Source organism: Elgaria multicarinata, chromosome 3 (assembly GCF_023053635.1).
Source record: "Elgaria multicarinata webbii isolate HBS135686 ecotype San Diego chromosome 3, rElgMul1.1.pri, whole genome shotgun sequence".
In the NCBI taxonomy this organism is placed as follows: Eukaryota; Metazoa; Chordata; class Lepidosauria; order Squamata; family Anguidae; genus Elgaria; species Elgaria multicarinata.
Window position 1 is genome coordinate 173,381,136 of NC_086173.1, and position 14,631 is coordinate 173,395,766.

The following is a 14,631-nucleotide window of genomic DNA, read 5'->3' on the forward strand; positions in this document are numbered from 1 at the left end:
CATCAAACTAGTTAAAAGAGCTTATTAAACCCAACACAATATTTAAATAACAACCCTAACATCTTAAAATTCTGCGGTGTAAAATTCGTCTGGGTGGGCCTGCCTTGTTCCGCTGCGTAGCTCTCTTGGTTGCTCACAAAACCATAAAAGCCAGTTGAATTTCAAGATGCCTTTTCCTAACGTGCTGCTTTTTAATAATGTATCAGTTTTATATGTTTAATATCATGCTGCTTTTTAATAATGTATCAGTTTTATATGTTTAATAACGTGCTACTTTTTCATAATGTATCAGTTTTATACGTTTTAATCAGTGATATGTATTTTATGGTGTTTTGCATTTGTGTTGTACCCTGCCTCCATCTAGGGGGAAAGGCGGGTAACAAATAATAATAATAAGAAGAAGAATTAAAACCACATTGCACAAGAAAAGTACAAGCGAGAAAAGGGCTTGCATAAAACCACAGGTGTCCAGGCCAGTCTTCCGCCCCACAATGGGCTTTAGGGTTTGTAGCCACGACGGTTGAGAAGTTTCAGCCAGAGATCCAGGTTCAATCCCCTGCTTGGCTGGAGCAGTGCTGGAGATGCTCCGTCCAGAGACCAGCTTGGGACCTAGGTGCAGGGTTATTATTATTATTATTATTATTGGGCCTCATCCTTCTCAGTCCTAGGGGAGGCTCAGGGGATGCAGCTTCCCGTCCCCCGATTTCATTTCATTTCTTGTACTTCTGGTCCCCTCCTAGCTGGAGCTCTCTGGGCTGCTCACAAAACCGTAAAGACCATTAGACACGGAACGTACAAAGGAGAAAAGGGCTCCCATGAACCCACAGATCTCAAGGCCTGTCTTCCACCCCGCAGTGGGCTTTGGGGTTTGTAGCCACAACGGGTTGAGAAGTAGCCCAGAAAAGTTTCAGCCAGAGATCCAGGTTCAACCCCCTGCTTGGCTGGAGCAGCGCTGGAGATGCTCCGTCCAAAGACCCGCTTGGGACCCAGGTGCAGGATTGGGCCTCATCCTTCGCGGTCCTGGGGGAGGCTCAGGGGATGCAGCTCCCTCCCCCCCCCATTTCATTTCTTATATTTCTGGTCCCCTCCTAGCTGGAGCTCTCTGGGCTGCTCACAAAATAAAAACCAGTGAAGCCCATTAGACAAAAATACAAAGGAGAAAAGGGCTCCGATGAACCCACAGACCTCAAGGCCTGTCTTCTGCCCCGCAGTGGGGTTTTGGTTGAGAAGTAGCCTGGAAAAGTTTCAGCCAGATGTCCAGGTACAAGTCCCTGCCTGGCTCTGGAACGAGCTCACTTGACAACTTCGGGTCTGTCAGAGACTCACAACCTGGCCACTCTCACAGTGTTGTTCTTGTATGCTGCTTTGGGCTCCTTGCAGGGGGCGAAGGGTGGATTCCTGCACTGAGCAGGGGGTTGGACTTGATGGCCTCGTAGGACCCTTCCCACTCTGCTATTCTATTGTTCTAAGAGAAGAATACAACTAAAGTAAATCAATCAACCTTTCCAGCTTCTAAAATGTCAGCAGTGGCGTGAGCTTTTATTTATTTATTGCATTTCTATACCGCCCAATAGCCGAAGCTTTCTGGGCGGTTCACCAAAATTAAAACCATTCAAAGTATAAAACCATAATATAAAATACAATATAAAAGCACAACCAGGATAAAATCAGCAGCAGTACAGAAGTACAAATTTAAAATGCAAGTTTAAAATGGCAAAGTCAAAATTAAATTTATAGGCTTGTTAAAATGCTGAGAGAATAAAAAGGTCTTCACCTGGCGTCTAAAAGAGTATAGTGTAGGTGCCAGGCGAACCTCCTTAGAGAGCTCATTCCACAGCCGGGGTGCCACAGCAGAGACGGCCCTGTTTGGTCCGATTTCAAAGGTATTCCCATAAATAACACCTCGCTTAAATCAAGACATTTCTGCTCAGCTTCCCAACCTGTGAGTAGAGTCACCACAGTTCATTCTTGACATTAAATGTGCATCCTTGACGAATTGGGTTTTGTTCTATAGCATTTCATGTTTCTAATGTGATCGCAGTCATTAAATCTAGTTCTAATCTATTCTGACAATAATTACACATTTACTGAGTTTACATTTAAAGTTCTAAAGTATTACGATGATTTTTTGAGCAAATCAAATCTCTATCTATAAAGCTGAAAGTATGTGTGTGGTATGTATGTCCGGGAATGTTTACCCACTACCAGTATAGCTTCCAAATCACATGAGGTACTGGTTCCTCTCTATTCGGCCCTGGTTAGGCCTCATCTAGAGTATTGCGTCCAGTTCTGGGCTCCACAATTCAAGAAGGATGCAGACAAGCTGGAGCGTGTTCAGAGGAGGGCAACCAGGATGATCAGGGGTCTGGAAACAAAGCCCTATGAAGAGAGACTGAAAGAACTGGGCATGTTTGGCCTGGAGAAGAGAAGATTGAGGGGAGACATGATGGCACTCTTCAAATACTTCAAAGGTTGTTACACAGAGGAGGGCCAGGATCGCTTCTCGATCCTTCCAGAGTGCAGGACACGGAATAACGGGTTCAAGTTAAAGGAAGCCAGATTCCAGCTGGACATCAGGAAAAACTTCCTGACTGTTAGAGTAGTGCGACAATGGAATCAGTGACCTAGGGAGGTTGTGGGCTCTCCCACACTAGAGGCATTCAAGAGGCAGCTGGACAAGCATCTGTCGGGGATGCTTTAGGGTGGATTCCTGCATTGAGCAGGGGGTTGGACTCGATGGCCTTGTAGGCCCCTTCCAACTCTGCTATTCTATGATGCTATGATAAGTTAAGACACTTGAAATTTGGCACACTGATAGGTCTGGTTGTACAATGCACCAGAAAAATCTAAAAACACAGAAGTTTGGGTTTTAAGTATTTTTAAAGAATTTAATCAAAACCTACAACTCCCAGCATGCCTTGGGTGGAACTCCCAGCATGCCTTGGGCAGGAGGCCACACTTACTGGCCTTTCGTGGCCATTGTGAGTGCCTGGGCGGGTGGCTGCTGCATGCTTTTCACAACCCCGACTCGTAAGGCTGGTCTTGACTAGTCAACCCATTTCCACATAAAAGGAAAGAACCCATATAAATGGGCTGCATCCTTTTGCGGTGCCTCCACCCGCCAGCCGTTCGTGGTTTTAACATCTTAACTACGTGCAACTGTTGGAAAGTTATTAGTTCAGGATGTTCAGAGTGTTATTTCTGAAACTCATTAACCTGTCTGGGCCGCACAGGCTTGAACTAATTGTAGTAGTAGTAGCAGCGGCTCAGCTATAACAGCTAGACACAATGAGACAAAGGATTTCTTGGTACAGTTTAAAAGTAATCCTTTCTCCGCTGTGGCACCCTGGTTGTGGAATGAGCTCCCCAGAGAGGTCCGCCTGGCTCCTACACTGTACTCCTTTCGTCGCCAGCTGAAGACCTTTTTATTCACTCAGTATTTTAACACTTAATTTTAACTTAAATTTAAATTATACTGTTTTAACTCTGTATTTTAACCTTATATCAATTTTGCTGCGTGGTTTTATCCTGGTGTGCTTTTTATATTGTATTTTGTATTTGTATTTTTAACTTGCTGGTTGTTTTATGATGGTTTTAATTTTTGTGAACCGCCCAGAGAGCTTCGGCTATTGGGCGGTATAAAAAAGTAATAAATAAATAAATAAATACTGACAGAGATAAATACATTTACAATGGCACTTATATACAAATATACTCACAGACGTTCAAATTACACAGCATATATCGAGTTGGGGTAACATGAGAGAAGGGAAGGTACCTTACAAAACACAGCTACTTTTATAATAAATCCTGTACAACTGATGCAATCACTAATTGACCAATTAACGCAAATACAGTCCCAGGCAATAATTCAATTATACAATTAGAGTCCAGCTGCACCGTTGACCTTTAAGTGTTCTGCTGAATCCTCACTTCTGTCAGGTCCCCGGGTAACAGTAAAAATAGTGGAAAATACAAAACAGGATCCATTCCAGGATTCCAACAGCAACAGCGTGACTTTGAGAGGCCGAACTCTGAACATGCTTAGAGGCACCCCATTCGGATATCGCTGTTTTCTCAGAATCTGGCAATGCCGAGTGTATCAGCTATCCAGTGGAATTTTAGGATGCTTTTAGTATGTATTTAGGAAGTTTCAACCATGTATCTTGTGCTTTGATTAATGTTTTATGTGTTTTATGCTGTTTGTTGTTCCCCGCCTTGATCAGGATGGAGAGGTGGGTTAGCAGTTGTTTAAAATAAATAAAAATAAACTAGTCATACATAAAGTAACTTTAGGAACAGAATTTATTTATTAAATTTATATACCGCCCCATAGCCAAAGCTCTCTGGGTGGTTTACAAACGTTAAAAACAGTGAACATGAGAAAGTAGACAGAATTTTAAACCATCAAAAACATAAAAACAGTATAAAACAACAGTATGCATTTAAACAACAGTTCTGGGGTCCATTAAAAACAAACAAACTTAGCAAATGTTGTTAAATACCTGGGAGAAGAGAAAAGTCTTGACCAGGCGCCGAAAAGATAACAATGTTGGTGCCAGGCGAGCCTCATCGGGGAGATCATTCCACAGTCGGGGGGCCACCACTGAAAAGGCCCTCTCCCTTGTTGCCATCCTCCGAGCTTCTAAGGAGGAGGACCTTAGATGTTGAGTGCAGTGTACAGGTAGGTTCATGTTGGGAGAGGCATTCCATCAGGTATTGCGGTCCCAAGCCGTGTAAGGCTTTCTAGGTTAAAACCAGCACCTTGAATTGGGCTCGGGAACATATAGGCAGCCAATGCAAGCGGGCCAGAATCGGTGTTATATGTTCGAAACTTCTGGTTCCAGTTATCAATCTGGCCAGCTGCATTTTGCACAAGCTGCAGGTTCCGAACCGTCTTCAAAGGCTGCCCCACGTAGAGGGCATTGGATGTTTTTGTTCCTAAAGCAGCCTGCGCCCAACCTAGTGCCCGCCAGATGTTTTGGACTACAATGCCCAGCATTCGTGACCACAGGCCACGCTGCCTGGTGCAGATGGGAGCTGAAGTCCAAGATATCCGTAGGTCGTGGGTTTCAGCAGGCTGACAGAAGACAACATAGTGACTTTAGATCTCTAAAAACTGCCCAAAACAATACTCGAAATTATATATCTGAACTCTTGGTTTTGCCCTCTTCTTTTGCCAGGTTCGGGCGTGAAGGGCTTGTGACCTTTGCAGGATGTGACCTCCTCCCTGTCGGAAGGCTGGAATTGGGACCCTTCGCGCCCTCCGGGAAGCTGAGATGGAACTGAGAGTGAAGATGGAAGAGCCAGACTGTGCTGGTCCTGAGGCAGGAAAAAGCCCCTGCACCACCCAGGATGGGAGCAAGGGGGAGCTCTGGGGGGAAACCAGGCTGGAGAGCCGGAGCGGTAGCAGCGCCCAATGGGAGGAGCAGTGCCGGCATTTCCGGGACTTTGAGTACCAGGAGGCCGAGGGCCCCCGAGAGGTTTGCAGCCGCCTCCACCGCCTTTGCTGCCGGTGGCTGAAGCCAAAATGGCGCCCCAAGAAGCAGATCTTGGACCTGGTGGTCCTGGAGCAGTTCCTGGCCGTCCTGCCCCTGGAGATGGAGAACTGGGTCAGAGAGTGTGGGCCGGAGACCAGTTCCCAGGCGGTGGCCCTGGCAGAAGGCTTCCTCCTGAGCCAGGCAGAGGACCAAGAGCAGGTGAGAGCATTTCATCCTGGGTTCTCCAAGGGGTTGAGATAGGAATGATCCCCACCAGTTCCTCCATCCCTTGCAGAATGAAGAGCCCACAAGAGAGTGGGTCTGGCTCGTCTTGAGGGACTGGCATTACAGGTGAAGTGTGTTGGGAAGTCCACGGGAAGGAGGGAATCCGTTTCCTGCTAGCGGTACAATCCTTCCAGCAGAGAAGGGCCATCTGGGAACTTTTCCGTCTCCTCCTCCTTGATTTTAGGAGGAGGTTTGAGACACCCTAGCCCATTTCAAAGAGTTGATTTATTAGCCTGAATCCAGAGATCCTTGTATGCCCACATGCCAAAGACCCGGCTGAGAGTAGCCAACAATTTGTCGATTTACCCATGTTCCTGAGCAACTGTTGTATGTAGGCTTACTGCCTTTAGTACTCAATTTTCTAATGGTTGCATCATAGATTTGTATAAAGGCATTATGATACCGACAGTTTTATTCTCAGTTCCTTTTCTTTGAATGCCTGTCGTGGAGTTTGCCTTCTTTACAGCGGCCACACACTGGGTGGACCTTTACATAGAGCTGTCACCCACAGCCCCAAGATCTGCTCAGATACTATCACTTTGCACTTGCTTACATTGAATCACATTTTCCATTTGCTTAAATAATTTGGTGTCATCGGCAAACTTGGCCACTTCACTGAGAATGCTGGAGCGTGTTCAGAGGAGGGAAACCAGGATGATCAGGGGTCTGGAAACAAAGCCCTTTGAGGAGAGAGACGGAAAGAACTGGGCATGTTGAGCCTGGAGAAGATAAGATGGAGGGGAGACATGATAGCACTCTTCGAATACTTAAAATGTTGTCACCCAGAGGAGGGCCAGGATCTCTTCTCGATCCTCCCAGAGTGCAGGACACGGAATAACGGGCTCAAGTTAAAGGAAGTCAGATTCCGGCTGGACATCAGGAATAACTTCCTAACTGTTAGAGCAGTGCGACGGTGGAATCAGTTACCTAGGGAGGCTGTGGGCTCTCCCACACTAGAGGCCTTCAAGAGGCAGCTGGACAACCCTCTGTCAGGGATGCTTTAGGGTGGATTCCTGCATTGAGCAGGGGGTTGGACTCGATGGCCTTGTGGGTCCCTTCCAGCTGTGCTATTCTATGATTCTATGAAGATGGAGGGGAGACATGATAGCACTCTTCGAATACTTAAAAGGTTGTCACCCAGAGGAGGGCCAGGATCTCTTCTCGATCCTCCCAGAGTGCAGGACATGGAATAACGGGCTCAAGTGACAGGAAGCCACATTTCAGCTGGACATCAGGAAAATGTCCTGACTGTTAGAGCAGTACGACAGTGGAATAAGTTACCTAGGGAGGTTGTGGGCTCTCTCACATTAGAGGCCTTCAGGAGGCAGCTGGAGAACCATCTGTCAGGGATGCTTTAATGTGGATTCCTTCATTGAGCAGGGGGTTGGACTCGATGGCCTTGTAGACGCCTTCCAACTCTACTATTCTATGATTCTGTGAAATAAATAAATAAGTAAATCTTGGGAAAACCTGACTCCTTCTAAAATGACAACAGGAATTAATTACCTGGTTTCCTTTCTCCTCTCCCAGGAGCAAGGGATGCTAGCCCAAGTGGCCATGGATGTCGCTGAAGGAATGAAAGTGTCGGGCATAGAAGAGAGTCCGCCATTCGGGGAGATGGTGCAGGAGGCGGAAGGAGGGACCACCTCTTCAGGTAAGGACCAATGGGGCATCTTTCAAAATGGCCACTTTCTGCCTGCTATGCCTGACATCCATGGGTTGCTTTGTATAAGCTCAATTACGAACAAAAGTTATCTGGAGACAGATGGAATCCACTCTTGGAATTTAAATGCAAAATACTTATGAGTTACGAAGTATCTCTCCACCTTCTTACTTTGTCTTCCTCTTAGGAGATGGAGCGACACTCAGAGAGAGCGGGAGGACTCTGGGAGGTCCTTCTCGGCCTTCTCCTCTTTGTGGTAGTCTGGAAAGATCTTCCGGGCTGGCGGAACAGGTAAGGGAGGCCTGGAGGCCTCCGTCCCCTGCAAGTCCCCCTGAGCCTGGAAGTAGCATCTATCACTTGTGGCTTCCAAGAAGGCTTTGAATGTCATTCATGGAGCGCTGGATCCTGCAGGAGGACCTCCAACCACCTCCCCATTACTGTCTGTCTTGCGTTACCTGCTCAGAGAACCTCTTCCTCTTCCAGGCTCCAGTGACCTTGGAGGAGGTGGCTGTGCGTTTCACGGAGGAGGAGTGGGCTCTTCTGGATCCAGGCCAGAGGGCTCTGCACAGGGACGTCATGGAGGAGAACTTCAGGAATCTGGCCTTCCTGGGTAAGGCTGTCTCCTTCCCTGGGCTGAGAGATCCTAAAATCCTCTTTCCATTCTCAGTATCATGAATTTCCACGCAGGACCAAGTCTCAGGCATACTTATCAGATGATACTTATGTGCTCAGTTCAGACAACACGTTTCTCAACGGTGGTAATAAAAACTCCATTGAGAAATGTGTTTTCTGGAGGAAAAACTCTACTCAACAGTGGAGGGTTTTTATAGAAAACACTCCATGCTGAATATCCACACTGTGCAGAGGAGAGGTCCTACACAAGTGTTGTGTTGTGTGGTGGGCTCTGTGGAGTTTTCCCTTGCATTGAGTTGACTTTTCCCACTGGCTTCCGAGTTTTCTGGCAAGAGTGACGAAAGGTGGGCACTGTCTGATTTTTATTTTGAATTCTTGTTTTATTGCAATTGTTTCCTATTGCTTTGAGCCATCTTGAACAATTGATGTCTTAAACTGAGACTCAATCCAGACAAGACGGAGGTACTATTAGTGGGTGGTTCATCTGTCCGGCGAGGTGATGTTTGCCCTGTCCTGGAAGAGGTTGCACTCTCCCTAAAGGATTGGGTTCATAGTTTGGGGGTGCTCTTGGATCCAGAACTGTCACTTGAGGCACAGGTGAACTCAGTGGCAAAGCGCACCTTTTATCAGCTTAGGCTGATATACCAACTGCACCCTTATCTGGACAGAGATAGCCTAGCTACAGTTATCCATGCTCTGATAACCTCTCGTTTGGATTACTGCAATGCGTTATACGTGGGGCTGCCCTTGAAAACGGTCTGGAAACTTCAGCTGGTACAAAACAGGGCAGCATAGTTACTAACAGGGACTGGCCAATGAGACCACATCACGCCAGTCCTTTTCCAGCTTCATTGACTGCCAGTCCAGGTCTGGGCCCGATTCAAAGTGCTGGTATTAACATTTAAAGCCCTAAACAGCTTGGGGCCAGGCTATCTGAAGGAACGCCTCCTCCCATATGTACCTGCCTGGACCCTAAGGTCATCCTCAGGGGTCCTTCTCCGCGAGCCCCTGCCAAAGGAAGTGAGGCAGGTGGCTACCAGGAGGAGCAGGGCCTTCTCTGCTGTAGCACCCCGGCTGTGGAATGAGCTCCCTAAGTAGGTTCGCTTGGCACCCACATTATATGCTTTTAGACGCCAGGTGAAGACCTTTTTATTCTCCCAGCATTTTAACTATCTATATATAAATTTTAACTTGGTGTTTTAAATTTGTAATTTTGCATTGGTGCTGTTTTTATCTGGTTGAGCTTTTATATTGTATTTTATATTATAGTTTTATACTGTTGTTTTATACTTTGAATGTTTTTAATTTTTGTGAACCACCCAGAGAGCTCCGGCTATTGGGCGGTATAGAAATGTAATAAATAAATAAATAGCTGATAAATACTGGCATATTAAATAAATGGGTATCCATTAAAAACTCATTACTCTCATTTTCATTTTCAGAGATGATGTAATGTATTTGTAAGGATCTGCTCCCAACTAAGTACTTTTCCTCTGTTAACCAAAACAGCAAATCATTGGGTTGTTCCCTGAATTGAGGATAATGTCTCATTTCATTTATTTTTCAGCTGATGTAAGGAGGAGGAATTACAATGGGAAAGAGCAGGAATGGAAAACTGAAGATGAAGAGATGTGGCAGAACAAATCCACTTCTTTTGAAGAGGCTAACTTCCATGAAATTCCTGTGCCAGAAGAACTTTTGGAAGGAAACCAAAGAATTAGTCAGAATACAGAGAAAGAGTGGAAATGCCCTGAGTGTGGAAAGCGCTTCCGTTCCAGCTCCAGCTGTAAACGTCATCAAAGAATTCACACACGAGAGGAGTCCTACAAATGCTCAGAGTGTGGAAAGAGCTTCAGTGAGAGCTCTGGCCTTAACTCACACCAAAGAATTCACACAGGGGAGAAGCTGTATAAATGTTCAGAGTGTGGAAAGAGCTTCAGTCGCAGCTCCAGCTTTAAACGCCATCAAAGAATTCACACACGGGAGAAGCCCTACAAATGCTCAGAGTGTGGAAAGGGCTTCAGTGAGAGCTCCAGCTTTAAACGTCATCAAAGAATGCACACAGGGGAGAAGCCCTACGAATGCTCAGTGTGTGGAAAGGGCTTCAATGACAGCTCCAGCTTTAAACAACATCAAATGATTCATACAGGGGAAAAGCCTTATGAATGTCCCGAATGTGGAAAGAGCTTTGTTCAGAGCGCCAACCTTAAACAACATCAAATAATCCACACAGATGTGAAGCCTTATAAATGCGCAGAGTGCGGAAAGGGCTTCAGTCGAAAGGGCAAACTTCAGTCACATGAAGCAATTCACATTGGGGAGAAGCCGTATAAATGCTCAGAATGTGGAAGGAGTTTCTGTCACACCTTCCAGCTTAAAAGGCATCACAGGATTCACACAGGAGAGTATAAATGTTCCGAGTGTGGAAAGAGCTTCAGTCAGAGCCACCAACTTAAGGTGCATGAAAGAGTTCATACTGGAGAGAAGCCATATAAATGCCCTGAGTGTGGAAAGAGTTTCAGTCGGCTCTATCAACTTAAGTTGCACAAAAGAGATCACACAGGAGAGAAGCCGTATAAATGCTCAGAGTGCGGAAAGAGCTTCAGTCGGAGTCACCAACTTAAGGTGCATGAAATGGTTCACCCGGGAGAGAAGCCGTATAAATGCCCTGAGTGTGGCAAGAGTTACAGTTGGATGTCTACCCTTAACTCACATAAAAAAATCCACCTAAAGCCATATAAATGCTTAGAATGTGGAAAGAGCTTCAGTCAGAGCTACCACCTTAAGTTGCATGAAAGAGGTCACACTGGGGAGAAGCCGTTTAAATGCTCAGTGTGCGGGAAGAGCTTTAGCGAAGGCTACAAACTGAAGTTGCATGAAATGATTCACACAGGGGAGAAACGGTATAAATGCTCAGAGTGCGGAAAGGGCTTCGGTCGGCGGGCCCAACTTAAATTCCATGAAATGGTCCACATGGGGCAGAAGCCATATAAATGCTCAGCGTGTGGGAAGAGCTTCTGTCGGAGGTACCAACTTAAGCTGCATGAAAGTGTTCACATGGCAGAGAAACCGTATAAATGCTCAGAGTGTGGAAAGAGCTTCAGTCGTAGCACTGACCTTAAACGTCATCAAAGAATTCACACAGGGGAGAAGCCCTTTAAATGCTTAGAGTGTGGAAAGAGCTTCAGTTGGAGATTTCAGTTTAACGTTCATCAAACAGTTCACTTGGGGGAGAAGCCCTATAAATGCTCAGAATGTGGAAAGAGCTTCAGTCTGACCACCCACCTTAAAAAACATCAATTAATTCACACAGGAGAGAAACCTTTTAAATGTTCAGCCTGTGGAAAGAGCTTCAGTCAGAGCTGCCATCTTAAGGTGCATGAAAGAGTTCACACAGGGGAGAAGCCGTATAAATGCTCAAAGTGTGGAAATTGTTTTAGTCAGAGCTCTTCACTTAAGGCACATGAACGGATGCACACAGGCGAGAAGCCCTATAAATGCTCAGAGTGTGGGAAGTGTTTTAGTCAGAGCTCTTCGCTTAAGGCACATGAAAGGATACACACAGGTGAAAAGCCCTATAAATGCTCAGAGTATAGATAGAGTTTCAGTTGGAGCTCCCTCCTTAATTCACATCAAAGAATTTACACAAGGGAGAAGCCTTATGAATGCTCACTGTGAAAAGACTTTCAATTATAGTGGAAGCTGTAAAAGACATCAAAGAATACACACAGAAAACTGTTTAAATGCTTAGAGTGTAGTAACTGCCCAATGTCATCCAGTGAGCTTCAGGGCCAATCTCCTGTCACAGTGGAGACTTTAGACCTGTGGCTTAGGAGGCCATACCTTGACTCTAGAAATCCAGGTGGAATGTCTGCCTCTAAGGACCTTGGAAGGTGGATTGTGTAAAGGGGGAGAGGGGCATGCCAGTTGAAAAGGGAAGGTAGTTGGAGCGAAAGAGTAGGCAGACACAGAACGAGAGTGAAGGAGGAGAGAAGAGAAGCAAGGACGGAGAAACCAGCATGGTGGAGAAGGAGGAGACTGTCTGTAGCTCCACGAAGAGTGCATTGCCCTACAGGGCGTCGTGTTTCTCAGAACCTCCTGCCTTCTTGGGAGACAATAATGAGGCCTGCTAAGTATTCCACAAAGCTTTATTTAAGCAATAACATCCCTTCCCACCTGAAGAGAGTCGGATCTCTAGGGACTTTCCCCTAGGTAAAACTATGCAAACTAAGCGAGACAATTGTCTTCTGAGGCAGCTTCTGACGCGATGCGAGCCGGGCAGACTTTCTCTCGCCTTCCTTTCGCTCCGCCGGTTTTAGTCTGTGGCATACTCTTGGATCGGCTAGCCTGTCAGTGCTCTCTCCTTCAGAAGAATGTTGGTTTCCCACTGTTGGTGTATTATTTGCCCTTGATGAGTTAAGCTCTGGAGAGGGTTCACCCCCAGCTGGTGAAGAGCCCGTGAGAGCTTCCTCCCCCACTGGTACAGGCTGGTCTGTTTCTGGTGCCGACTCGTCTACTTCAGAGTCTGATTCTGATTGATCACCTGAAACACCTTCTTCCAACCCAGCGCTAGACGTGACACAGGGACAGACAAGCAAGGTGTGGAGAACTGCGATAAGCAACAAGAAATTGGCCCAGCAAAAACAACACTGCTCTTCTCAGCGACCTGTGGCTTGAAATCGGAGTTGAAAATATTCCGTCCGTTCAGTGGCCAACGAACTGTCCATTGGAAAAACCGCAAGGAGGCCACGAGTGCAGCAACACCCTCCCGCCCATGTTCCCCAGCAACTGGTGTGCTTAGGCTAACTGCCTCTACTTCTGGAGGTAGCATAGAGCCCTCAGAACTCGTACCCATTGATCGCTTCCTCCAAGTATTTGTCTTAACTCCCTTTTAAAGCCATCCCAGGCTTTAGCTAGACCTAAGGATTATCCCAGGCAAATGGAGGGGTCGTCCCTGCCTGCTCCATGGATCCCTTGTGTGTCATTTGGATGCACAGGGATGATCCCGGGACAATCCTGGGATATAGGCCGGGTCTAGCCATGGCCCCAGTTAGTGGCCATCTTGTGGTAGTGAATTCCATAGCTGGACTCTCCACAGGACATTGTTAACTGAGAGAGGTTGGTAAAGTGCCATTCTTTAAACCTTTGAAAATGGGACAGTATGACATTTTGCATCATATAAGGTTCTTGTAATGTTCTTATAAAATTCATCAAATCAGAATAGTAGAGTTGGAAGGGGCCTACAAGGCCATCGAGTCCAATCCCCTGCTCAATGCTGGAATCCACCCTAAAGCATCCCTGACAGAGGGTTGTCCAGCTGCCTCTTGAAGGCCTCTAGTGTGGGAGAGCCCACAACCTCCCTAGGTAACTGGTTCCAATTTGTTTGTGGAAGAAGCACGTGGCCAGCAGTGCATTAAGAAATTTGCTGTGGAAGATCAGGCAACTCTTCCATATTCGCAGCATCTTAGCCCTGCTGCTCAATTAAGAAATTCTATAATGCTCCCAAGAGAATGCTGGGACGAAAACTGAGATCCCAATGCGTCGTGCAGCCCAGTATAACCTTCTGATCCAGGATTGACAGAGGAGTCTAATCTCCAGAAGTGAAATGGTTCACACAGGGGAGAAGCCATATAAATGGTTTCGGCTATTGGGCAGCATAAAAATGTAATAAATAAATAAATTAATTAAAATGCTCAGTATGTGGAAAGAGCTTCTGTCAGAGGTACCAACTTAAGTTCCATGAAATGGTTCACATGGGACAGAAGCTGAATAAATGCTCATCGTGTGGAAAGATGAAGCCAGATAATGAAATCAGGTGGGCCGTCAGATCAGTTACTAAAAGCCTCATCCCAGATTGTAGATTTCAATGAAATATGTATAACATAACAAGCTTAAAGAAAGTATGATATTAAGGAAATATTTTTGTGTCAATAACATGTCAAAGAAAGCTAAACATGTTTATATAAGTACGTTAGGGGCATTAATCTTGATTTTAAAAATCGACAAAATTCAGTCATCTTATTTAGACATATAAAGTTTTAAAGTGGAATTGTTATGAATTCTTAGATAAAAAATATAAACTGTGATAAAACTAGTTAACACATTTTATTACCATCCAAAAATGTATATATTGGAGACCCAGAACATGCAACAGGGTAAGGGAATTGTTCAGGGTTAGCTTTTCTGAACGAGTTGCCTGCAGAGTCATAGAATCATAGAATACCAGAGTTGGAAGGGACCTACAAGGCCATTGAACTGACGGAAGAGGAGCCCTGATGCTGGATCAGAATCATAGAATCGTAGAGTTGGAAGGGGTCTCTAAGGCCATCGAGTCCAACCCCCTGCTCAATGCAGGAATCCACCCTAAAGCATCCCTGACAGATGCTTGTCCAGCTGCCTCTTGAATGACTCTGGTGTGGGAGAGCCCACAACCTCCTTAGGTAACTCGTTCTATTGTACTGCTCTAATAGTCAGGAAGTTTTTTCTGATGTCCAGCTGGAATCTGGCTTCCTGTAACTTGAGCCCGTTATTCCGTGTCCTGCACTCCGGGAGGATCGAGAAGAGATCCTG

General features: G+C 45.9%; 1 pseudogene; it reads left to right on the forward strand.

Annotated features, from left to right (window-relative positions):
• Positions 1-14,631, forward strand: part of LOC134395799 (zinc finger protein 850-like) — a 229,615-nt pseudogene that overhangs the window by 197,193 nt on the left and 17,791 nt on the right.